Below are 26,184 nucleotides of genomic sequence, written 5' to 3' on the forward strand. Positions count from 1 at the left end.
TAATATTTTTAGGTTTTTATTTTTGCCTAAAATATCATACCATGTAGCAAATATCATACCATGTAGGTGGTTAAAGGAATTAAAATAAATAAAGGGGTTAAAGGAAAAAACAATAAGTATTTGCTAATGAATAGCCCTGACACTCAAAAACCTTCATTATTATTATTATTGTTGTCATTGTTGTGATATTTTTGTTGTTGTTATTATTACTACTGAGTTTTCTTCATGTATAGCCAAATTGGAGTTAATACCAGACTAATAGAATTTATGAAATAACAGACAAAGCCAACAGGAAACAGTTTATAAGGGCTTAAAAACATATTTAACAATTTGTATTGCATTAATTAATGTGTATTTGTAAAGACCACATGACTAGAACATTGGCTACTGTTGTTGATAAAATAGATTTCTGGAATGAGAACAAGGGATGATTTCTCATCCTTCAGTAATGTTTTAGGCAGAACTGTTGCTAAGATGGTACTTTTAGTTGGGCACGTATATCAACCAGTATATATGTGTATATATATATATATACACACTCTCACTTTTCCAATGGCCTAGCTCTGTGCACATGCCTCCAGATAATATCCAGTGCCTGATAATCAATTAAACATTTACATTTGCCAAATTAATAACAGAAATAAATAGGAGACATAGATGAACCGGACCCCTCAGGTTCCCTCAATATACAAAACAGGTTCAGCCATAATGCAAATATTTCTTTGCAAACTAAAGATTTTGGAGACAAAAAGTTTGTGGGCTGAACGACTTGCGTTACAGAGATGAACTGGATTTGCAGCATCTACGTATGAAAGTGCCTCATTGCCTTTACAGCCTGTCCTCTTAGTTTTCGTCTGCTGGGGCTCCTTCAGGAACAATATGAGATCCTTAAAAATCAGGACAAAAAAGTGAAGCAGGAGGTCTGGGAACATGAAGAATGTGACAGTGTGACCAGGCGATGCTCCATCAAAATGAGGACCGTGAAGAAGGGTTTCTAATGGCTCCCTGCACAGACTTATGCGGTGACATAAAGTTCAAATGCCAAAGTGAAGATAAAAATTAGTCATTTCTCTAGTACTACTGCAACATTCATCTTATTGCATTTTGGTTTTACATTTCTGTATCCTCCACCGGATTTTGAGCTATTTGAGGACAAGCTCTGTGTGATCTTTTCACTCCTGTTTTTTTGTCCTGGTCATGCATTTCTAGTGAAACTAAAATTCATGAATTAAAGCTTCATAACCTGGTTACATCTACTTAACATTTAGAAGAATATGCAAACACACACAGGGCCTACAGATTCTTCATGAGGGGATGAACCTTGGCTGTTGCATTCTATCAGAGCAATCAGGTTTTACCAGCCCCAGTAACTACTCAGCTTAGACACTCTTGCATCCAACTCTTCATATTCTGCATGATTAGGAAGCAGCTGTTTCTAGCCCTTCTCTGATAGCAACTGTCAGCTGCAGATGGGATATTGATGAGCTCGGAAAATGACAGATTGCTAAATGCCAGCGACGGAAGACCACAGGGAGAAGTCTTGGAGACATACAATATCTATATTTTACATCTGAACCTTATAATTGGTTTATTTCTGCCAGATTTCAGCAAGTGGGCTTACAATTTCTTTTAGAATAAAACCAAATATGTGAATAAGCATATATGCAGTAATACCCCATGCTCTTTCTGTATCAAGATCAAATACTGAAAATCAAATGACTTGTTTAAAATAGAGTGAATTATTAATGAACAGATTTGTCAGATTCCTAACTCTACAGCTTCCTTTAATATTATAAAGCTATTCAAAATTAGTCAATGCATCATGAAGGTTTATACATCATGACTCCAGTCTAACTTCTAAATCAAGGAAGAGAATGCTTACGAGAGTTTTTCTTTAGAAAGTTACTTAATTTTGCCACTAAGAAGTATATGATATACAGAGGGAAGAGAAACTCTGGGACAGATATATGCTTGTTCTGATAATTATAAAAGCATCAATTGAGTATTTGATTTCAAATCATGTGTGAATTATTTAATTAACACTGAATTTCAAATTCAGGAAATATGAACTTAACAGAAACAATGATCTGTAAGTGCTAATTCCCCACAAGTTATATAATTTGATTTTTTTTTCTAGAGAGACCCAATGGCTTATTACACATGAAGTTAGAGAAGAAATAAAATAAAGTGGATAACATTCAACTTATAGATATGATAGTATGGGCAATATTTAATCAAAGCTGTTTAAGCTAAATCCCTGATTGTTTTTGTATCACTATATGAATTAATAATTTTGGAAACAAATGTGTTCAAAATCAATCACGGAAAAAATCAGAGCACAGTAACAGAAACCCTCTCCAAAAATAAACAGTTACACACAATACATTTTGGTTATCTTGAAAATGGAGAGAACAGTAGGGGAATTTATGTAAAAGGACACTACGACATACAGGGGACTGTTGTTAATAGATATTCATCATGTTAGACAATTTATTCAGTAATTCTATATTCGATTTTAATCATTGCAATCTCCTTCTCATTAGATTAAGTAGCATTCTTTTTCTACAATTTCCTGTGCATAATGAAACCTTTAAATAACTTTATAATATGCAAACAGAATTTGCTGTCCCCCAGACACTTCCACAATTCCAAACATTTCCATTACATTATCACAACATTTCCATAAGAATAGAAACTTGGCATTATCAGAAATTAAACTGGTATTACTAAGTTTTCCTTCTCATGGTGAGCAGATAGGTCTTTACTAGCTTTGTGTTTTGAGATTTGTTTTCTGTCAGAGTCAAAAATGAAGCAGGTATCTTAAAATTAAGCTGCTCATTTTTCTATCTCATATCATCATTTAAAAATAATGGTCATGCACAAATGAACCTATCTACAAAACAAAAACAGACTCACAGACATAGAGAACAGACTTGTGGTTGCCAAAGGGGAGGGATGGAGTAGGACTTTGGTGTTAGCAGGTGCAAGCTATTACATATAGGATGGATAAACAACAAGGTCCTACTGTATAGCACAGGGAACTATATTCAATATCCTGTGATGAACCATAATGGGAAAGAATATGAAAAGAATATATATATGTATAACGAGTCACTTTGTTGTACAGCAGAAATTAAACACAACGTTGTACATCAACTATACTTCAATAAAATTTTTTTAAAAAGAAGATAAAACAAAAATAAACAAATAAACAGATCCTAAAGAAAAAAAAATAATGGTCATAGAATAAAAATCTAGTTTTTAATGAGGTCTTTCTTAGACCATGAAATTCTACACTCACTCTTTCCCACTGAAATGACTTGTTCTCACTAAACTAGAACAAGCTCACCTATATATTTTTTTCAGATTAGACAAGATACTTCCTGACTTCGAGGACAAAACATCAATGGAACCAATCCAGAAAAAGGGTTCTCGTGGTCCAGGCCTCCTTGTTATACAACAACAACAAAAACTGGTGTTTATCTTCTCCCCTTAAGCTCAGGGGTCAGCAGCTCAATACATGAGGGCAGTCCTGGTCGTAAACCCGACTGCATTTGCACAGAACTGTAGACTTAGCCTGTCCCCTCCTGCCTTAAATCCTGGTGCTTGCTTCTCTTCCTTACTAGTAAATGCCCTCTGTGACATTTTCCCCCCAGAAAAGGGCACTTTCTTCTGCATTAAAATCCTGTTCAGGCAGATATCCTTTCTCATTGATGGTTTTCTTAATGGCATCTGGGAACCCGTCTGCTGTCTCTTGTGGACAGAAGGTGCTTCTCCTGTTATCGTGACATTTTTTAAGCGAAACCTCTTTCTAAAATCATCAACCCATCCTGTGCTGGCATTCCGTTCTCCAGCTTTAGACCCTTCATCTTCTTTTGCTTTAAGTTGTCATATAATGGCTTCACTTTATTGGAATCATATTAGAATCTACAGGTAAGTCTTTCTTACAGCCATCCTGCACCCACATAAAAGCTGCAAGTTCAATATGAGATAAAAAGGTATTTCACCAAAAGTGCAAGGTTTTTGCATCTGCTGGCATAGTTGCAGTGACAATTTCTCAAATTCCCTTTTCTTTTTGGACAATGGTCCTTACACTGGATTCATTTATCTTGAAGTGGCAGTACCTGCAGCTGCAGACCTCAAACCACGGTGCATATCAAGCAATTGAACTTTTTCTTGTCTTGTGCTGACTTTTTTCTGCTTCTTGGGAGAACTCTCAGCATCATTACTGGCACTTTGTGTGGTTTGCATGGTGTTATTCAAGGTTGACGGTATTGCTCTAAACACAATGGAAAATATGCAAGAATCAAGAGAGAGCACCTTTTACTGCGATATGCAATTTACTGGAGAGACAACTGCTCACCTGGTTTAAACAGATACTCGCACACCTGAGCTCACTGCAATAGCAACAGGAGGGGCTAGAGAATTATGACAGTAGCACAGTATGAACTACAGCTAAATGTAGGCAGTTACGACCTAAAACTGCAACTCTACGTTGGTTTACATCTCTCTGCATTGCAAGTCATCATGCAGGGTCTGTAAGTGTGTGTGTGTGTGTGTGCAAATTTTGATAAATTTTAACTTTTAAAATAGAATTGTGTATATTCTGTGGTAGCAAATGATAAAATAGACTAGTATCCACATGTATTTTATGCATTCATGACAAAATTTTTCTTAATTTTTTGGACATTTCTAGGCTATATATTTTGTCTGCTAGTTTTTTAAATTCCCACAAGTCTCAAAATTTTTTTCCAATATATTTAATGAAAAAAATCCACATAAAAGTGGACCTGTACAGTTCAACCCTGTGCTGTTCAAAAGTCAACTCTACATGTTAGAAATATAGGGAATTGAGTGTGGGGTTTGTGAGAACTCTGTATAGCATCTTTACAACTTTTCTGTACATCTAAAACTGTTCTAAAATAAAAGGTTTCAAAAAACATCTAGCAAAGCCTTTAGGCTGCACCCTTAGAGACTGTGCTTAGCGTTGGATCCCTGAATTTTCCGGGCCAGGTTGTTATAGGACAATTCTCATTATTATAGACAATTCTCAATTGTTATAGAACAATTCTCATTGTTATAGACAATTCTCAATTGTTATAGAACAATTCTCATTGTTCAGTGTCAACTATCAGGGTCACAGAATCTTGCCCCGTGGGATCCTGTCCTGTCAAACTCTTGTGACTCTTCCTGCAAGTGATGGTCAGAGCTAGTAAAAGAAAAGAGAACTTGAACTCTATAAACTTATATTGAAGGTTTTCTGAATTGCTCATGTGGGACTAGTCGCAAAAACAAGAAATAAACTGTTGCACTCAGTTGCTGAGATTCTGGGGTTGTTTTTCACAGTACAGCTTGATGAATCTTGACCAGTCCATTGGATGCATTGTGACATGGGAACACATGCACCACGGTAACAAGAATAGCTGTGGGTGGGTGAAGGGGATGTTAAGTCATGTCCATTTTGGAGATTTTCTGTATTATGTTTATGGAACATGCAAAATGATATTTCCAATAAGCATGTGACCATTCTGGTATGGAGTTTAGAGAGAAGTTTACACTGGAGAGAAAGGATTTGGGGTCTCTGTGTAAATTGCAAATATGTATATATATATATGTAAGTTGAAAGAAAAAGAATCTTCAGGAAAGGCATTTTTCCATCAGAACCAGCCAGAGTGGAGGGAGAGGTTGTGTGTGTAGGAGAGAAAAGAGACACGTGACAATGCTGGTCCTCCCCACCCCCAAAGGTGGTCCAAGCATGGCCCTAGGGGCTTGGCATTCACATGTCTATCAAGCCTTTGAATGGATCGACCAGGTTCATTTCCCCGAGACAAGTTGGACTACGGATACAAAACTCTGTTTTTCATTTTCTACTCCATTTCTCAACTTAGCAAATAGAAGCACTTTTCTAAATGCTTTTTTCTAAAATTTCACATTATCACCACAGGTACAGGAAATTAAAGTGTAGAAATAGTGAATTTCTGAGTACCTTATTAAAAGATAGGAGAGTAAATCTCTAAAATTCTTCATGGAACTTGTGGGGGAAGAAATTAATCAGCAACATGGAAGGAGTAGGATTCAATGTTTTCCAAAACTTTGCCCTTGTGTTCGATCTTGCTACAGACTTGCTGAGCTGGTGGTTAGAAATGTGTCTCTCAATTTAAAGTTGTCTTCTTCCAGATAAATGAAAATTGCTTCAAGTTTTAACGAGATCTTTTGTAACTATAAATGGAAACATAGTCCTGTACATTTTTAAAAGCCTGAAATGAAAATGAAATTGAAATTCCTATATTATAGATTTATAGCACCGCTTTGCTGATAATAATATTCAGTACATTTTTATTCACTCTACTTTTGGAAGTCTAATATGGTCTTTGTCTATTTACAAATATTTTCATAACAGTAAAATTCAAATAATATATACAACATCATTGGTTTATATAAAGTATTTTATATTGTTCTGTAAGATAGAAAGTTATTTTTATATTACCTGTTTTCAGAATAGTATCACAGTCTTTCTTTCAGAGCAGGACATGCTGGAGAAATGCTTACTACCATAAGAAATGACAACTCAGATATTTATCTTCATGGAAGATAAATGGGAAAGCTCATTCATTTAAACATTCATGCTGACAACTGATTTAAGACATGAGCAATGTAAATAATTCTTCCTCTATGCTTATGAGCACTTGGCTGAAGCCTTCCTGTAATAAAAGATTAAGAGGAGAAGAAAATTAATTATGTATGTACGTATGTATGTATGTATGAGAGTCCCATAAAGATATGACTCAGAAGGCAGCCAGATGACTGAGGCTTAGGTACCATCCGATCTAAGGAAAGGGATGGGGTCTGGGGATTCAAAGCAGGAAAGCAATTCCTGGGGAGGCGGGGAGGGGAGGTGTTAGTGAGACAAAGGTGCCCCAAGTGCAGACAGGCCTCTCAGGTGAAAGAGTTACCTCTGTGGCTCTTACCTCTTGGTACTCGCCGCTTTCTAATTTAATTTCCTTTATAATTATAGATTTCCCTTGCAAAAGGGGAACTTCTCTGTTTCCAGAGTTTCTCCTGTGTCTGCACTTTCTTAAAATTAATCAGCTCAAAATAACCCTCGTGTCCAGCAGTTATGTTTTGGGGTGGCTTATTCTCCTCCCCTTCACAGTGTACTGTCTTCTGTCTCCGGAACATTTTTGTCTTGAGTGTGGTAGATAGTGGTATATGGTAAGTTCACCCTATGGAGTTTCACCGTCTAATGTGATTAAATATTTTTAAAATGTTAAACTTTGGATCACAATCCAATTAACTATTACTTTCCAGATATATGAGGAAATACTGGAGTACTTAAACTTTCCATAAGTGATCAATGGAGAACAATTTTATGGAAAAATTAAGAAAGATTTAAAGTCTAATTAGAAACATTTCATTCATTAACATTTTCTATCTTTAGGTTATAAGAAAACCACTGATATTTGTTTCTTAAAATAATGTAATTTTCCATGTTATGCAAACTCAACCAGATAGAATTTCCTTTGTGTTTTAACACCTCCTGGCAGAAACCTTCAGAATTTTTAAAGAACTGATCTCACTCTTGCAATTTTATTTTTGGAATAGAATGGTCTTACGGAAATGTGTCCTAATGATATTCTGTCTAAATATAGCAACGAGGACAGAAATGAGCCTACAGAGAAATACGACCAAGTATGTTATAAAAAAAGATCCCTAAGTCTCATTTAAACACTTTAACAGAATTATTTTCTTTCCTCCTTTCATAAATCTTTATTACAATTAATTAATGTGTTTTAGACAACTGCTTCGTCAGAAGTACTGAGGTGACTTATGTCATAATCTATACCTAATTAGGAAATAAAATATACATTGCCGTCAATGTACAGAGTGGAGCTATAAATAGAAGAATGACCTCTTATCTACATGTTATGGATGCTCTAATGTAAGATATAATAGATACAACTTTTTAGCTGAGAATTAAATATGATGTGCATAATTCTATCTTGAATTTATTCCCTTGATTTTCTTACACATTTCAAAGATTGTGACAATCACATGACTATTTGTGTAAGTGGCATGACATTGACAAAGCTGTACAAAACTATAATTATTTTTCTTTTTAATCATCCAAAGGAATCAACTATTTAGGTTCTAGTAGGAGAACGAGTTTGCAAAACCAGTTGTTATCTTTTACACTACATTACTGATGAGAATAAAAGCAGAAGCCAAGAGGAAGAAGGACAACTGGGTGGCCCTGTTCTAGCGAGACGGTAAACACTGTAGTGGTCTGGAACTCTTTTCATATTTGGAGGTCAAAATTGCTCTAGAACACTTTTTTTCACATGTAAATCCAATTGTTTTTGCAATTTTCAAGATTTACTTCATGTAAACGTTTGGAAATCTGAAGATCTTAGCTCTTAGCACCTACCAGCAAAATGCCATGTTCAAGGGGGCGTGGAGCGTGGGTTGTGACAGCACACAGCACAGTGGGTCCAGCTTGGGTACGGGGTGCACTAGCTTGGCTCTGGGTGACCCCTGACAACATCACCCTCAGATTCCACCAGTGACAAAGGGCAGAGGATTCAGACCGTATCACCCCATGTGGTAGCTGGGAAAGAACTGTCCAAGCCTCCAAGTCTAGCTGGATCGGGTTTAAGAAAAAGAATCAAATCCTTATTGTGTTTAGGGTCGTGAAAAAAAATGAGAAGAATTGTGGAGGCCCAGGCTCTAATGCTGTAGGGGTGTTGAGAGTTTAGGGCTTAGTCCATAAATCTTCATGCTTCGCGCTGTTGCCTGGAGTTTGCTACATGTAGGAATCTCAGAGCTGCTCCTACAAGGAAGGACTCGATTCCTTCCCATCAGGATTCTCTCAGGAAGTAGCTCTTCTCTCTCTCTCTTCCCCAGTCTCTCTCAGCATCCTTCTCCAGAGGTGTTTGTCACTGCACGTGAAGCCTGAGTCATTTCTGCTTGAATTCTCTTCTGACCCTAAAATGACAGGGAGAAGAAAAAATAAGCTAGCCTCCCCGAGTCTCCAGCACTCACTGGTCCTCTAGGTGGCCCTTGCATGGCATGATTTTTGATTCAGGTAGGTGAGCTTTCTAGTAATTGGATGGATAAAAGAATTTTGCTGGAAGAGGAAAAAGCAGTGAAAATATTTTATGAATGTCTTTGGTATCCCCCCAAAAGCTATCTATTTCTTATCTTCTCTGACTTACAAGGAGACTAATTGATGATCCGGGATGAAAGTCTCCTGGAGTGTTTATGGATGAATTTCTCCTTTCAGAGCCCCCAGCAGTCCCAGAAGCAACTAAGGCAAAACTGATGTCAGATATTCAGGATCCTGAGAAAAAAAGGCAAATTGCATTTCAATACTGGCTTCAACATCAGCTAAAGTGCCTTATTAGAAAAATACCCTGTCCACACAGAATTTAGGATTTAACATATATCATTAATCAAATTAATGTTCTCTAGAAGTTGGCTTGAATTTTTCTAATGGATAGTAAAGAAAATGTAAAAGCTATTTCTTATCACCTTAATGTCTATTAACTGAAGGAGTAAGACAATTTGAGTCAATACGTAAGATTCTTTTGAAGCTGTTAGGTTAATCGTGGTTGCTGTGGCTTTATTAACCCATAGTCTAATCTTATTTACATATAAATGAACGTCTGTTCTAAGCTGCTTTAGTACCAAAACAACTGCTGGGGAGGAGGGAAGAGAGTCATCCCTGGAGTCGGGAGTTCTCACCTGTTTCCTCTGAACAGAGATTGAACCTGGTGTGGAACAAGGTACAACCATTATTGCTCAGCTTCCAGCACCAGAAAATGGAAAACTAAACCTGTATTTTACACAGCATTTTCAAACTGACCCCATGGAACCCCTCAGGGTTAATGTGAGGGATGAAGTAGGGAAGAGAGGGGGGAGCGTGGAGAGATAAAGGTTAGAGGGATACAGGAAGCTGAGGAGGGAGAAAGGGGGGAAGAAGAAAGGATGGAAGGAAAATCAAATACAGAAACATAATGGCTGAGTTACTGAAAACAAAGATAAAGAAATAATGTTAAGATCAGTCAGAGAAAAAAGACACATTACATACAGACATAAAATGATGCATATTTTAGTTGACTTCGTAGAGGACGTTCTCCAGTAGTTTTCCAATAAAAGGAGTTTGGGAGATGAAAAAAAATCAATAGAAACTATAAATGCCAGGCAATGGAATAACATCTTTAAAGTATTAAAGGAAAAAAAATCTGAATTCTATATGCATTAAAAGTGCACTTCAGTAGTGAGCGTTAAATAAAGACATTTTCTGATAAGCAAAAACTGATATCTTTTCAATGGTAAAATATGTTTTTAGGATTGAAAGAAATGGATTTATAGGAAGACAAAAGACCACCGGAGATATTGAAAATTTAGTAAATGTCAAAGATGTGCGGTTTTTTTTCCCTTTTAAAAGATATCTGACTATTTAAAGCATGAAACAACAGCACTGTATGCTGCCAGTTACAACGCATATAGAAGCAGAAGATACGCCAAATAGAATTCAGTATGGAGAATGGAATTGTGTTGTTGGAAAATTGTAACGGACAGGAGATTGAAGTATCAAATATGAAATTTGGGGTGTGAGGTGGTAACACAAGGTAGCCTGTAATCAGGAAAAATGTATGTGGTTTGCAGCAGGTCTCCCTTTAGAGCAAATACCGCTCACTGCCTGATCTACAAATGCTGCAGGCTTGACAAAACACAGATGCTGCTGAGATGAGAAAGTTCTCTTTGGAGGATGCACGAGTCCTGGGTCAGCTGATGGCTCAGTGTGATCAAGGTATCCACGCGGCACCTCTCTACGGGCATTTTAGAGCAGAAAGTATTTTCCGATCAACACTGATGCTTTGAGACACAGAGACTTAATCACAGACAGGCACAGCTCACGTTGACTGTGCTGTCAGGGTCATCGCTGCTGCAGCTGCTGGTGTATTCGAAGCTAGTCTCTCCAGGACCGTGCTGGCCCATGAGAAGGCCCTCTGGATTCCACAGAGGATGGCAAACGTCTAATTGCTGGCGTGGGCAAAATGGATTCCACTGAGCCACTGGACAGTCGTAGAGCTACAAGGAACTTATAGAGAAGTCAGAATCCACATCAAGAAACATGGTGGCAACACTACCACAGTAGCATCTGTGCCAATTTCTGTCTAAAATGGTATTGTCTAAAACACGCTGATGCCAACGCTAAGCCTTGGTTCAAGGGTGGCAAGTCACCCACGCGGGGGGCGGAGCCTGTAGCCCCGCACTGTCTCACTCAGTAGCCAGACCGCCTGCAGGGCTGGGAATCAGCCGGCGTGGATGTCTCCCGTGGTGACGTATCACAGGCTCCCTACAGGCTGCGTGGGGCTGAACCGGTGGCTTTTGTGTGTTCAACGCTGAAGCTTCCCAGAGAATTGCTTAGACAACAGATTGAAGTGCAGGAGTCTCCCCCAATCTAGTTCTGAGGTGCCCTCTGCTGAAGCCTGGAGATGAGAATTTGATATTTCAAGGTTAACTGAAAGTTCAGGGCAGGAATCCAGGTGTTTTCACCTGTGTCTATGTGAAGGGGAGGAATAACCCCTAAGAATTGCTTTAAATATTGAGTGAAAGGCCAGGGGAGTTGTCTGTCACTGGTAATACATGGCTTAGGACAAAAAAGCAAGAGTAACTTATGATCTTATGTGAGCTATGATCGGAGGACTTTCCAAAGTTCCATCACGGTAATGGCCGTATGTTGCCTGTAGAATTTTATTTTGTGTAGTTCTGTCAACATTGAGTGAATTTGTTGGTATAACTACTTCAACTTAGTTTGCCTGTTCTCAAACCCATTTTTCCATTTACAAGTGATGTAATGTAGTTTGTTGAAATAAAAGAACCTGGAGTTTAAAGTATTGAGAAGCGGCCTGCTTTTAAGAGTTAATTGTATCTGGTTTCTAGGAAAAAGAAAGATGGTGGAAATTGAAAGAAAAAAAACAGTAAAGGGAATAATAGACAAACAGTTATTCATTATTAAAGATTTTAACAAACTTCCATCAGCAAGCATTGGGAAAAGTGGCTGAAATATAACCTGAAGTTACGGCAGACTTGAAGAACACTATCAATCATCTTGACCTGATTTATATTTATAAAGCACTTCACCCATCAACTTTATATATACATTAGCTAGAAGTAGAACATTCACCAAGAGAAATAAAATGCTTGGCTATAAAGCTCTGTAACTTTCAAAGTTCTGAAATACTTTTTCTGGTAGCTTTTCAACAATCTTATTAAGGTATAATTGACATACATTAAATTGTCCATATTTAAATTTTACAGTTTGATATTTTAACATATGTATATACCCATAAAATTATCCCCTAATAAAAATAATGAACACTACCATCTTTCTCAAAAGTTTCTCTGTAACCCTTGCAATTCTTCCCTCCCAGCTGTCCTCGTTCCCCTCAAGCCCGGTCCAGGCGACCGAGAGACTTGCTTTTGCCACTGCAGGTTAGTTAGCATCTTCTAGAATTGATTATACATCCCTGATGCTGCCTGTATCAATACTTCATTCTTTTTTATTGGCAAGTACTATTCTATTGTGGGATATACCACAATCTTTTTATCCATTAATCTATTGAAGGGTATTTTGGTTGTTTCTAGTTTTGAGCTGTGGACATTTATCTGCAAAACATGTAGGAACTTATACTTTTATTTCTCTTGGGTGAATAATTAGGAGTGGGATGGTGGGTCATAGGGTATGTGCATGTTATCATCTTAGGAAACTGACAGGCTGTTTGCCATTTACCTTCCATGTGTGAGAATCTCAGTTGCTTCACATTCTTGCCAGTGTGTAGTCTGGTCTCCTTTTAAACTTAGACTCTCTATTAGGTGAGTCGTGGAATGCCACTGTGGTTTTCATTTGCATTTTCTTAGTACCCACCTATGTTGAACATCTTTTATGCACATATTTGCCATTCAAATATTTTCTTTTGTGAATTGTCTGTTCAAACATTTTGTCCAATATTTTACTTGGCTGCTTGCTTTCTTAAGTTTGAGTGGGCTTTTTGTTTTTTTTACATTTTGATAATAAGCCTTCTATCATATATATGAGCTGCAAGTATATTCTTTCTATGTGTGGCTTGTCTTTCATTCTTTTAAAAGTATCTTTGAAACAACAGGAAATTTAAAATTCTAATTAAGTCCAATTCATCATTTCCTTTTATGCATTGTGCTTTTGGTATTAAATAAAGTATTTGATTAACTCAAGCTTGCTAAGATTTTCTGTTTTCTTCAAGTATTTTACCTCTTTAGGTTTTGCCTTTAGATCTATAAGCCATGTTGAGTTAAATTTTTTTTTTAATATTTATTTATTTATTTATTTTTATTTTTGCCTGCATCGGGTCTTAGTTGCGGCATGTGGGCTCCAGAGTGCATGGGCTCTGTAGTTGTGGCACGCAGGCTCTCTAGTTGTGGCTCGCCTGCTCAGTAGTTGCGGCACTTGGGCTTAGTTCCCCCGCAGCATGTGGGATCTTAGTTCCCTGACCGGTGATCAAACCCGCATCCGCTGCATTGGAAGGTGGATTCTTAACCACTGGACCACCAGGGAAGTCCCTGAGTTAATGTTTTAACTGGTGTTAAGAATACATTTTTTTGCATATGGATATCCAATTATTTCAATACTATTTGTCGAAAATGATATAATTTCTCCAACTAATTGCCTTTGCACCTTTACTGAAAATAATTAGACTATGTTTATATAGCATGTTTCCATATTCATATTCTTTTCATATAGAATCATGCTAATATTGCAATAAAATAATTAAAAAGAGCAGAAATCAGTAAAATAAAACTCAGGAACTGAATTGAGAAAACAAAAAGGTTGTTATTTGAAAATATTGATCAAATTAATAAACACCTAGCAAGAATAATGCAAACACAAAGAGATAAAACACAAATATTCCAAAAATCAAGAATGAAACAGGGATATCCCCCAAATTCCTGGAGAAACTAGAAGAATAATAAGGAAATATTAGAATAGTTATATATTAATACCTTTGATCATTTAAATAAAATTGACAAATGGCTTTAAAAATGGGAAATCTTAACAGCCCTTTATCTAGTAAATAAAATGAATTTTTAATTTAAAAGCTTCCCACAAAAAAGTCTAGGTCCAGACATACTGAATGCAATCAAACATTTTCAGAAAAATAAATAACAATTTTATGCAAACCCTGTCAGAATGGATGAGTTGGTGAGCCTGTGCTCTCCAGGCCTCTGAGTGCAGGCGGGGCAGTGGACTCGGGGCCCCAGTACCACACCATGGGGTCCACTGATGATGTGCACAACTCTGGTCCCATGGGCTCTTCCAACCAGTCACCCTGCAGCTGAGCTGGCTGGTTGCTGTGGGATACTTGTTGCTAGGAGACTCGGGGATGCCTGAGAACTCACATGGGGTGGGTGCTTCCCTCAACGTTCTGTCCCTTTTCACTCTGTTCTGATTGCTCCCCCAGTCTCTTGCAGTTCCTTCACCATTTTCTCTGACATTTCCCCACATAAACCGTGTGCTTAATCCTTTCTACTTCTTGCCTCGAAGAAACTAAAGAAAATGGATGGCACTAGGAGTGGTCTGAGAAAACAAGTGGTTTTCAGTCCAATTGCCCCATCAAAGGAGACAGAGCTGCTCTCACAGCCTGGGGCAGGAAGGAGTGTGTGTGGACACCTCCTGGTCATCTCTTGACCCATTTTAACTGGAAACTGACATCTCCACCTAACTTGGACCCATATCAAGCTGATCAAGGGATCAGCTTCTGAGACCTGCCCAGATGGTAGATGAAGTTGAGGAGACTTAGAATGAAAGCGGAGGAGGAGAGGATGACAGCCAATAGCAGCCCTAGCACCAGTTGCAGTGACTGGACATAATGGGACCCATCACCTCCATCTGCTGGTTCCCTCTGAAAGAGATGCACAGCAGCCATGTAGATGCTGCCTGCGCTGGTGATGCTACCTGCCATGATGCTGCTGCCTTTCTTTCTATATATTAGCAAGAAACTAGCAGAAACTGAAAATTTAAAATAACACTATTTACAATAGCCTCAAAGATATTAAATATTTAGACTAAATTCGACAAAAATGCCAGACCTGTCGATTGACAAATTTAAAAAAAAAAAATGCTAAGAGACAGCAAAAGAGGCTCAAACGAATGGGAGATTCCCTTTGTACACAGACGAAGAGATCCAATACTGTTAAGATGTCAGTTCTCTCCAAAATGATATATATTCAATGCTACCCCAGTCAAAATGCCAGGCATGTTTTGTTGAAGCTGATTCTAAAATTTATATGGAAACGCAGAGGATCTAGAATAGCCGTAACAACTTTGCATAAAAAAGAAAAAAATTGGAGAAATTATACTAATTGGAGGATTTCAAGGGTTATTGCAAATCTACAATAATTAAGACAGTGTGGTATAGAATGAAGATAGACTAATAATTCAACAAAACACAATAGAGAGTCCAAAAATAAACACACACATGTGTTCAATTAATTTTCAGAAAGGCTGTGAGGACAGTTCCAATTCTAGGACATTCTCTACAAATGTGTCAGAATCATCATCTATCCCTGTGCAAACACTATGAACTTTAATTCATATATTGCATCACACTCAAAAATTAACTCAAATAAATCATAGCCTAAATGTGAAACCTATGAGAAAACACAGAAGACAATCTTTGTGAATTTGAGTTGAACAAAGATTTCTTAGTTTTGGTATTGAAACGCAATCCATATGAGAAAAATATGATAAATTAAACTTTTTCAAAGTTAAAAACTTCTGCTGTTCAAAATGCACTATTAAGAGAAACTAAAGGCAAGCCACGGACAGATAAAATGTTTTCAAATTACGTACCTGTTACAGAAATTGTATTCAGAATAGATAAAGATCTTTCAAAACTCAATACTAAGAAAACAAACAACCCAGTTTCTAAAAAAGGGGCAGAAGCTTTGAGAAGGTACTTGATAAAGATATTTGAATGGTAAATAAGCACATGAGGAGATGCTCAATATTATTAGCCATTAGGGAAATGTGAATTAAAACGGCACTGAGACATCACCGCACACCATTTAGAATGGGTTAAAATTAACATGACTGCCCACACCAGGTCAAAGGAGGATGACGGGGTGCAACTGAAATTCTCATACACTCTTGTTGGGAAATGAGAACACAGTCGTTTTGGAAGACAGTTTAGCAATTTCATAAAATGTTGAACACACACCTGTCGTAGCGGATTGGATGGCGGCCCCCCAAAACATATGTCCCCATCCTAATCCCAGGAACTGGTGAATATGACCTTACAAGGCAAAATCCTCAGGACCTGGAGGAACTAAGGTTACTCAGGACCTTGAGGAACGGAGCACGTCCTGGGTAACCCAGGAGGGTCGCGGCTGATGTCAGCATCCTTAGGAGACGGAAGCAGGGAGGAGGAAGAAGGACCGCGGAAGCAGAGACTGGGGGTGTGGACGCAGGGCACGGGATGCTGAGGGACAGCAGGAGTGGGAGGGGCCAGAAGGGTCCTCCCCAGAGCCTCTGAGACGCCTCGACTTTGCACTTCCAGCCTGAGAACTCTGAGAAAGTACATTTTTGTTGTTTTAAGGCACTGGCTCTCTGGGGGTTTGTTACAGCTGCCCTAGGAAAGTAAGCCACCTACCACGGGAGCCAGCCACCCACTCTTATGTATTTTCCCAAGAGAAATGGAAGTCCAGAGCCACAAAAGGTCTTGTATGTGAATGTTCAGAGCAGCTTTATTGAAAGTCATCATGACAATGAGAATTTTGGGGGTGATAAGTGTGTTCATCATCGTGATGGTGATGATGAACTCACGGTGTTTACTTATGTCAAAATTTAGGAAATTGTCCTGTTTATCACATGTCAAAATATCAGAGTAAAGCTGTTTACAGATATTTTTAAAAATCTCAAAATACAACATCTTAGTTTTGTGAATAAATTACAGATAAAAACAGGGAGAATAGTAATGGGGTATGTGTCCTGGATGTAATAATAATACATAGTATAAAATTGTTTGTTTTGTTAACAAATTAGTACATTAAGTTCTTTAGAAATATATGTCCCAGCTTTGGGTGCAGGAATCTTTGATCTCCTCCCACTAAGTCATTAAACTTTTATGCTTGCCTAGCTTATCTCTACTTTAATTTCTATTGCAGGAAATAAAGAAGGACGAGACCACTGAATTTTATTTAGAACGAATACAGGGACACTGGTAAAGAAATGCAAAATGCTGCAGAAATGTTTCTGTTGTGGCTAGTTTCCTGCTCATCCACTGAATGATGGTTGTAAAGAGTATCTACAATGGAAAAGAAAACGTACTTCAGTTTGATATTATACTTTTTCAAACCACTAAACATCCTGATATTAATCAGTATGTAACTGAATAAAATATTCATAAACATTCAAAACTAATCTATCCCATAGTGTATGAAACAAAAAAAAGACAAAATTAAACAAGAAAACAACTTTTGTATGAATAACCTTCAAGAATTATCCATGCTTAAAGAAGATGTGGCACATATATACAATGGAATATTACTCAGCCACAAAAGGAAATGAAATTGAGTTATTTGTAGTGAGGTGGATGGACCTAGAGTCTGTCATACAGAGTGAAGTAAGTCAGAAAGAGAAAAACAAATACCGTATGCTAACACATATATATGGAATCTTAAAAAAAAAAAAAAATGGTTCTGAAGAACCTAGGGGCAGGACAGGAATAAAGACGCAGACGTAGAGAATGGATTTGAGGACACGGGGAGGGGGAAGGGTAAGCTGGGACGAAGTGAGAGAGTGGCATGGACATATATACACTACCAAATGTAAAATAGATAGCTAGTGGAAAGCAGCCGCATAGCACAGGGAGATCAGCTGGGTGCTTTGTGACCACCTAGAGGGGTGGGATAGGGAGGAGGGAAAGGAGACACAAGAGGGAGGAGATATGGGGATGTATGTATATGTATAGGTGATTCACTTTGTTATAAAGCAGAAATTAAATTAACACACCATTGTAAAGCAATTATACCCCAATAAAGATGTTAAAAAAAAAAAAGAATTATCCATGCTTAAGTAAAGTGGTGTATATATATGATTACACAGACTCTTGTTTACTTTCCTGTTCTTGTAAACTCATTTTACTAATACTGCCTGCAATTGGGATTAGAAAGATGTTTGGAAAAGATTAAGAGGTTAATATTTGCAAATCTCCTTAATGGCATAAAATGTCATATAAATGCTAATTTTCTTGGGTATTTACTAATTCTAAAGCAAATCTCAATAACTCCTTGCATTTTAAAAAAGCTTCTTAACACAGAAATTCAGTGCACATTTTCAACATTAATGGAATCTGCAAGTGTGCCTAAGAGTAGAAAATGAGTGTATTAAACCCGTTCTCGCAGTGCCTGGAGCACGCTGTGTAGCTAACAAGGCAGCTTTGGGGATTATTAATCCCTATAAGTTATAAATGTATCATTCACTATGTCGGTAAAGGAACGTACTTATTTATGCTCTAGAAAATCAGAATGATTAATGCACCGTCCTCGACTGCAGAACTAGACTTTGCATGATCTTGATTTATTATTTTATTCTGTGATATAGTTTATGTTAGTGGTTAGGCAGAAATTTAGACTTCATTGATTCAAGCCATTCCATTGGTGTTATTTTTATAAAGTTACTTGCTTTTGGTGATGTTTACTTGTTTAATTCATTACTAAAAAAGTAAGTGGATATATTTTGTGCATGTGTATGTATTACATTGTGTGTATTATGTAATATCCACAAGGCACAATGTGCTGAAAATAAGCCTTTTCCTATTCCCTGTTCCCTAATCATGGCTTCCTTTCTCCTCTGATTCCCCATACAAATGGTCATTTGCTGCACACTTGGTTCTCCACTTTGGTTGTGTGCCTGACAATGTATCTTGTGTATCTTTCCTTATTACCATATACAGAACAGCCTCATTCTTTTTAAGTGGCATTATATGGATCGTAACATAATTTATTTAATTAGTTCCTGATTGATGGGCATTAATGTTGTTTCACATAATTTGCCAGCACCGCAATGCAGCCAAGAATATCCTGTGTGTAGGTGCTTTTTCTGCATGCTTCAGCGTTTCTGGGCTATAAATACCTAGGAGTTCTGCTAGCTTGTCTGTCTTGGGTTTTGATGGCTCTGACCAACCCCCAAGAAACTAGAGAGGAAAAGGGAGTGAACTGAGAAACATATGGAAAACTGGAGGTGTTTCTTTGGCCTGAAAGAGAAGGCAGCCCGTGGCCGTGGGTGGAGGGTCAGACGGGAACAGCCTGGGGGGCCTGAGCCCTCATCCCTGGCAGGGCCTGGGGACAAGCAGTGCCCTTCTCCACACCTGCTGGAAGCCTGGGCCTGGGTCTGTGTTCAACCACTGTCCCCATGATGTTTTGAAAGCATAACTACTGTGCAGATGGATAGACCTGTGGTTGCCAAATACAGATACTGCCACGGAAATACCTCTGCTCTACACATGCCTCAGTTTTAAGTCTGACACTTCTTCGTATCACGATGAATTGCACCTTAGGACCCTTTCCTGCCAGCAAAATGAGGACGTGTTCCGATAACACTGAACCTCACAATGGAAAGAGTCAGGGTCCCGCCTCTTTTTTCCCCCAAATGTTCCTAGAACCACCTTCCGGTATGCTATGTCCACCATCCCTGCTCTGCCCCCTAAGGGCTCTTAGGCAAAGCAGCTCTGCCCAGGGGTGAAGACCTGTGCCATCCTACCCAACTCAAATCCGCAAAATTAAAGGTGAACACACAAGTGTGACTCTTCTTCAAGCTTTGTGCAGTGGCAGGATAGTAGCCAGTGAGGTTTATCCGAGGTGCGATTATTGCTAATTGAAAAGACAGGAATCAAGGAAGAAACAAAAAGAGACAGACAGAGAGAGAGAGAAGGAAGCAAAGGGGGAGGTGAAGGAGGTGAGGGGGGAGGGAGGGAGAATTCCAAGGTGATTTTCTCCTTCTACAGATTCAGAGAAACGTAGGACACCTTTGGTAAACTCTCTACCAATCTTTTCTAGCCCTGGAGGAACTTTGTACAGAAGTTTCATGCTGATTCTGAAAATGTACTTCTTCTTGTTCTCTTTGGTCTACTTTTATATCCTATAATTTGAGTATTCACTTAATTACATATAAAGTAGATGTTTTCATAGTGAATTCAAAGTCCATCATACAAAGAACATAACCCAAACTGAGAAGGTCACAGAGGGCTTCTCTTGGCACAAATAAAAATTGACCCAGTCATGCATTTGACAGAGAGAGGCATCACTGATAAAGGTCTTTGCTCCAAAGATCATGGGACAAAGAAATTCAGCCGGAGCGGTGGGGAGGAGGCGTTTCCTACCCCAGAGACGACAGCTGCCCAGAGAGGAGAAAGGCAGCTGATGGCCACGATGCTGGGAAGATTCAGCAGCCCCACAAGTGAGCGCGTCTCGTCCGAAATGGGTGAGGCTTGGAACCAAAGAAGCACACACCTTTGTTTAGATCTTTCTGACAGGTTTTCACTTATCAGCTCTCCAGGGTGGCGTTGACTGGTTTTCCAGCGTCCCAGCCCAGCCCGGCTCTTCAGTGTCGTGCGTGCCTGTTCCCAGTCAGCTGGCTGTACCGGATTCCTCTCCATTTACTAGGTTCTGTGCAGTTGTTGTACACCTCAAGGGGTGGCTTGAATACCTATCCATATTTTATGGTTTTCCCCACAAATACTAGAGGTCTTTCTAAAACTGAGATAAAACAAATGACCTTTGGCTGTTTTTTGTTTTTTTTTTTTTTTGGTGAAAAGGATAAATACTGAGGATTATGGTGACCTCTGACATTGATGTAGAGATTGTTTTTAATGAGAGAGGTACAGCATCCTGCCTTAGTTATTACTCCTGGCATCTCAGTAAATGAGTTAAACTGAAATCTTCATTTGAAATGAAGGTGGGAAATCTGAATTGTACAGATTAGCAATTAGTGCAAACTCATGCAGCAAATTGGTGAAACAGCTGAAATTCAAACCGGGCTCTGAATAAAACCACTTTGAATTTCCCAATAAGTTACATAAGCTGCACAAATAAAGAACACGTAGATATTCTTTATGTAGATAGATAGATAGGTAGATAGATGATAGGTAGTTTGAGAGATAGATAACAGATGTTGGAAACAGGCAGATGAGAGGTAGATACATAGATGATAGATAGATAGATAACATAAAATAGATAGATGGATAGATGGATAGATAGATAGATAGATAACATAAGATAGATGGATAGATAGATAGATAGATAGATAGATAGATAGATAGAAGATATATACAGAGACAGAGAGAGAGAGAGAGAGGGAGAGAGAAAGAGAGAAAGATAGTGTAACAAATTCAGCTGTGGTAGTCCTCGTTACTAACGTGAATTATAAAAGTGGATCTCAGGTAGTTTGCCCTGTGATTTAGCTCTAAGGAGAATTAAATCTCTACTAAACAGTGACGTGCATGAGTTCCTCAATGCCAGCATCTGCAATTATTTTTCTCTTTTTTGTTTTAACCCTATATTTTCAAATATTCCATGAGAACTAAAAAATCAACTATAAGTAATTCAGGATTTTCTTTGTGGCATATTAAACCCACAAAGACAGTACAATCATTTTAAGTTTCGTAATAACTATATTCAAAAGTACTAATTTTGTTCTAAGTTACATTTTAACGTGTAGAATTTTCATTATTATTCCGTGGTTATATTTCAAATATTCTTCTTGATTCTGTTAACTCAAGGTGACTTAATAAAATGCTATTTAGGTTCAAACCTCTTGAATTTGTTCAGTTTTACTTTGTTGTTAATGTTTAATTTTATTGCATCTTTTCACCACTTCCTTGGCTATGTTCACTGTTTCCCCACCCACCACCTTCGACAACCAAAAATTAATTTTCTGTTCCTGAGTTCAGTTTTTTTAGATTTCACACATAAGCATTATGGCCCTGAACACTGATTCTTTGGAATCTGTTGAGAGTCCCTATGTTCTATAACAGCCATAGAGATATTCTTGTAAATATTCCATTCTGCTCAAAAAGAATATGTGTTCTCCGAAATCTAATAGCTTGAATATAATATTCATCTTACTTAGTCTCCAATATCTCTAATGGTGGTTTGCCCAACTGATGTCTTTCTTGTAAGGGTGAGTTAACATCATCATGAATTTATTATTTGTCTATTTCCTCCTATATTTCTTTTCGATGGTGTTTGATATATTTTTAGGCTATATTTTTAGGTGGATATGTGTTTAAGACAGGCCACCTGTGATTTAGTATACACACACACACGTCTCTACCTTGTTTCTAATGACAAGGATCATTATAAAAAACATTTTATTGTTTTAAAGATTTCAGTTATATAGTGTTCTAGGAAGAAGCTGGTACCATACATGCAGAAACTGTTTTCTCATATGTACCACGTTGAATAACTCAGTCTCTTTTAATGACAAATATTTTAAAGCCAGGCTCCATTTTTGCAACTATAGCCACAAGTAGGATTTCAGATGTTCCGTAGTTCTTGACTGCTAAAATTTTCACTTCCAGGTACTTAAAGATGTGAGATGGGTGATGTTTTCTTGTAACCAGGTTTTGATTTAATAAAAGATTTACCAAATGTTTTTCTACCAATATAAGTAAATAAAGCAATAAAACTCCTGTTTTCACAAAAGTCTTATTTCCAGGAAGAAGAAATAAAATGAGCATTGTGAAATTAGATTCAATAAATGTTGTTCTACAATAAAGTCTTTTTACTGAGGCTTGTGTGAGACCTCCAGACACTTGTCAAACCTGCCACCCTAAGTATCACCAGCATGACCTGCAGATGAGACACAGCTGAGGTTATGATTCTATTTCCTGCCGTAAAGGAGAACACCATCCCACAGAGCGTGGTGAGAGCCTCAGAGTGGGAAGGTTAAGTGCAGAATTCATTGAGAATTGAAAGTCTGATTTACAGCACACCCTTCACAGGGGTCACTTGATTAGGGTTGGGTAAGGACCATGATACTACAGTCGAGGATTGGTGGAAACAGAAAAGCCAGGTCTCTGAGATGAGAGATTCAAAGTCTTAAAAGGCACAAATTGCCTACTGATGCTTCCCTTGAAGAGTTTTATGGGTCTTGCTGCAAGTTACTGGAATGAACAGTCAAACCATTTGCTAGAGTTACGGTTTCTGGAAAGAAGTGCCGTTGAAGACAGTCTAACAGCAAAGTCACACCAATGCAAAGTAAGTTGTGTGCAGGCTGAGTGTACGAGGGGATGGTTTACATCTCCAAGTTTGCTCCCTTACTACCCTCTATATTCATGTCTTTTCATGACAATCTACCTGGAATTCATTTCAGACAATATTAAACCCACTCATCCACCACTTTGGTTCTTTCGTGACACAGGAGATCTTAACTTCAATCAGCAAGTTTCCCTTTGAACTTATGCTTAGAGACCCATGACTTCTATGTGCCTGGTCACCAGAGCCACACACGGAAGTACCCCTAGACTAAGACACGTGTGAGGGCGTCGTCTTTTTATTCTTCTTCTTGGTGCAGATCCCCTGCTGCACACCTGGGGCTCTCGTACACCTGTCCCTTTATTACCGAGTCCAAGCTCGCTCCGCTCGCTGCACGACAGGCCAATAAATCGGAGACGAGGTGTTGAGGCAAGGAACACAACTTTATTCAGAAAGCCTGCGACCAAGAAGATGGCAGACTAAAGTCTCAAAATACCATCTTCTCGGGGTTTGGATGCCAGTTTCTTTGATAGCACAGAGAGGGGGAGGAGATGAGGATGCAAAGTAAAAAGGCCGTAAGTTTTGCAAGTATCCCCTGGAATGGCCAGCCTCGGGGAGGGGATGTGTTAGTTTCTTCTTTCTTGCAGCCATCCACAGGTGGACAAGGTCTGGATGTTTCCCTGAACAAAGGCACTTTGGTTTAACATTCAGGCAGAGGGCCAGGGTTCCCCGAGGCAGGCCATTCTGTAGAGACAGTATCCTCTCAGTGAACAAAAACAGCGGAGAGTGAAACTTAAAGTAAAAGAAACAGATCCAACATGGAGTCAGATTTGGCTCTTCCCTGTTACCCCTTCACTTGCCCCTGATACTCTGACCTCATGCGGGTTCCCCATGTGACCTCCTCTCCTCACTCAGAGCCCACGTCCCAGGACCCACCAGTGACCCCTCTTCTCTCCCCTGAACTTCCCACGTTTATGCCTCGATTTGCTCCTTTGATCTCCCGTGTTTCATTGTCCACCATGTGTTCTCTTCCATTGTAATCCAGATACACCCACCATATCCATATAAAATCCAGGATAATTATCATCTGTTTTTTCACCCTAATTCTCTGGATCCTGAGGCTTATCTCACACTTTGAACAAGTGCTGATTTAAGAAAGACGTTATCAGCAGATCAGATGAAGTTTTTAGTGGGGGAGACTAGTGTGTTTAGAGTTTTTGTGTTTTTAGTGCTGTTGAAATGAAACATTTGGCTTAAAAAACTTTTCAGCTTTTCAACTAGTCACACTATTCTGTCAATAAATATCAGATGTAAGTGTGACCATTTCCTTATTCAGCTTTTACACTTTCTACTTAATAAAATCCCAAAACACATTGTTGGGGTTCTTAAATCCATCATTCTGAATTGCTCAGAAAGTAATGTAGGGCTTCCCTGATGGCGCAGTGGTTAAGAATCCACCTGCCAATGCAGGGGACACGGGTTCAAGCCCTGGCCCGGGAATATCCCACATGCCGTGGAGCAACGAAGCCCGTGCACCACAACTACTGAGCCTGTGCTCTAGAGCCTGTGAGCCACAACTACTGAGCCCGTGAGCCACCATTACTGAAGCCCGCGCACCTAGAGCCCGTGCTCTGCAACGAGAGAGGCGACCACAATGAGAAGCCCGTGCACCACAAAAGAGTGGCCCCCGCTCACTACAACTAGAGAAAGCCCCACACACAACAACGACAACCCAAAGCAGCCAAAAATAAATAAAATAAATTTTTTAAAAAGAAATTAATGTAAATATTTTATTTTTATAGAGAAGACAGGAAAAATTGTTCCTTATACTCTGCATCAAGAAGGTGTTGATTCATAAAAGAGTTCAGGTTTATGGGAGCTGCATGCAACTTAGCTCCTCTGACCCCCATGGCAGCCAAGTGGAGAAGGTCAAGGCCATGATGATCTCTTCATGTGACAACTCCACACACAAATACAGCTTGGCACCTGAGCCACTAAGTGATTCGCCCAAATTCCCACAATAAATATTTCCCAAATGAGGACTGTATAATAAATACTTGTTTAACAAATTAAACACTGTACAGGATCAGGACCGTATATTCTTCTCATTGGAAAACTGTTCTCCAAGTTTCAAGAATTTCCCTTCACAGGCAAAAAAATCCAAAGGAGGAATATAATCTATGTTTCAGGATTTAGATTACTTTGAGAGGCTTAGAAGATGTTTGGAGAAGAATATTTTCCCCTCAATTTAATATGGCTTGGTTTCTTCAAATATACTCAAGTGTATATATATATATACACATAATTTCTCTTTGTTAGATGAATGGCTCCATTAACATCCTAAATATTAGGCAAATGTCTTCAATTCTGTGAAATTGTAATGAATAAAACAATTAAGCTCTTTAATCTGCTGCCAAGCCAGAATGTAACATAAGATTTTTTTAAATTCTACCATTGTTTACTGTCATGCATCTATGTGTCTTCACGTCTAATTGCTATTGCCTCATTCAGAATGCATTACTCACTTTATGTCCGGACATAATCAGCCTGGCATTTTCCCCGGATGTGCTGGGTCACATTAAAAAACAATGATAGCAACTCTGTGATAAATATTTGATATTCCAGGATCATGTATTCATAGCATTGATCCAAAAAGCTGTTATAAAAATAAACTTATGCCTCCAAAAGTATATCACTTACAGTTTCAAAAGAGTAGCCATTATCCCCCATCCATTTATTATTTATAGTAGCTGTGTGCACACCACTCTGAAATTACTAGAAGGTAAGTGCAACCGTTAATGACTCAAGATGCTTAAAAATATCTCTGCAGAAGTTAAACCACTTAAGTGTTTTTTCCTTGAAAACTTGTAAATATATCTTTAGAGT

At 38.4% G+C, this 26,184-nt stretch overlaps 1 pseudogene; it reads left to right on the forward strand.

Moving 5' to 3' along the window:
• Window positions 1–19,857: 19,857 nt before the first annotated feature.
• LOC133077511 (U4 spliceosomal RNA) lies at window positions 19,858–19,927 on the forward strand (annotated as a pseudogene).
• The last annotated feature ends 6,257 nt before the right edge of the window (window positions 19,928–26,184 follow it).

The sequence above is a fragment of the Eubalaena glacialis genome, chromosome 17 (assembly GCF_028564815.1).
Source record: "Eubalaena glacialis isolate mEubGla1 chromosome 17, mEubGla1.1.hap2.+ XY, whole genome shotgun sequence".
In the NCBI taxonomy this organism is placed as follows: Eukaryota; Metazoa; Chordata; class Mammalia; order Artiodactyla; family Balaenidae; genus Eubalaena; species Eubalaena glacialis.